Source organism: Crocuta crocuta, unplaced genomic scaffold, assembly GCF_008692635.1.
Source record: "Crocuta crocuta isolate KB4526 unplaced genomic scaffold, BGI_CrCroc_1.0 scaffold716, whole genome shotgun sequence".
Taxonomy (NCBI): Eukaryota; Metazoa; Chordata; class Mammalia; order Carnivora; family Hyaenidae; genus Crocuta; species Crocuta crocuta.
In genome coordinates, this window is record NW_027527389.1 from 1,133,232 (window position 1) to 1,134,938 (window position 1,707).

General features: G+C 39.2%; 1 pseudogene; it reads right to left on the minus strand.

The window, feature by feature from the left end:
• Positions 1-495: 495 nt before the first annotated feature.
• Positions 496-1,243, minus strand: LOC144222088 (proto-oncogene serine/threonine-protein kinase mos-like; annotated as a pseudogene).
• Positions 1,244-1,707: the final 464 nt, after the last annotated feature.

The following is a 1,707-nucleotide window of genomic DNA, read 5'->3' on the forward strand; positions in this document are numbered from 1 at the left end:
TAAAAAAAGAGAGGGAGGCAAACCATAAGAAACTCTTAAATACAGACAACAAACTGAAGATTGCTGAAGAAGTATTGGGTGGGGGCATGGGCTAAATGAGTGATGGGCATTAAGGAAAACACTTGTTGGGATAAGCACTGGGTGTTATAATGTAAGTGATGAATTACTAAATTCTACTCCTGAAACTGTTATTACAGTATGTGTTAACTAATTTGGATTCAAATAAAGTAAAAAGAAAAAAAATAGAAACAAAGCAATAGCCTATCTTAATTTTTTAAAATGTTTTATTAATTTCTGAAAGAGAGAGAGAAGCACACAGAGTGAGCAGGGGAGGGTCAGAGAGAGAAGGAGACACAGAATCTGAAGCAGCCTCCGGGCTCTGAGCTGTCAGCACAGAGCCTGACATGGGGCTTGAACCCACGAACCGTGAGATCATGACCTGAGCTGAAGTTGGACGCTTAACCGACTGAGCCACCCAGGCACCCCAGTGATAGCTTATCTTAATACAGGTTTAAAATCAGGTTTTAAAAAGTTAAAATCAACCAGAAGTTCTTTACTTAGCAGCAGCAGATGATCCTCTTGTCTTTTCCCAGAGATTGAGTCTGTGATGACAGCTGCTGAGAGAAATGGATGAAGATTATAGGCCACTATGGTATAGAACATATACTGATACTCTCCTGAGTAAGGTACCTCTTTGGTAGTCATTTGCTAGAGAATGATAGCAAAAGAGTAGATGTCACCTTCGGGAATTATGGTTTTTCAGGAGTTCTGGGGCTTGGTGGATGTATGTGCTCTCTAGATGGTAAGGAGCCTCTGGAAACACAGCAAATCTTCCAGTTTCTTGAAGCAAACAGTTACCAATTTTGCAGATAATTTTGCTCATGAATCAAAATGTTTGCAAGCCTCAGCTCAAAGTACTCAATACTTTATGAGTGAAGGAAAAGCAGGGTCATTCATACATCTAGGGAATCCTTATTTCCCTAAATATATGAAAGTATATGCCTTCCCAAATTTAAAAGTTTTTGGGCACAGCAGTGAAGCTCCCTTTCTCTTCCTCAGGGCAGCTGATAGCACTATGTATGACTTCATGTAAAGTGACATTGCCACCAAACTCCATGATTATGGCATATAGACAATTAAAGTCCATGGGGCTGTGAGTGCTCACAGTCACAACCTGCATGATATTATTATGACAGAGCCTTGCTATATGTGGCTCAGCCCTGAAAATCTACTGGGATGCCATTCAGTTTGTCTTTATAATCTTTTTTGATATGGGCATCTTTCCTATAAGGAAGAAGAATCCAGGAAACAGACTGAGAAAAACTAGTTAGAGAGATAAGAAGAGAAACAAGGAATAATGTTATTCTAAAACCAGGAGAGCACTTGAAGAGGGGAGATTGACCAGTAGTATCAAATGCTGTAAGGAGCTCAAGTAAGAGAATGAAAACCTAGCCTTTAAATTTAGAAACTTAGAAGTCATTTAAATGATCTTAATGAGAGTAATTGAATAGTGTGAAGTAGCAGCAAATTGGAAAGGACTGAGGGGTGCAAAGGGGGATGTGGAGACGGAGTATAAACAACTCTTTATGAGGGTACTTTGAAAGGGAGAAAGTAAGCATAAGTCAAAGGTAGGATTTTTATTATGATGGGAGAAATGTGAACATATTTATATGTTCCTGAAGGAAGGGTCTAATTGAGAGGACATTG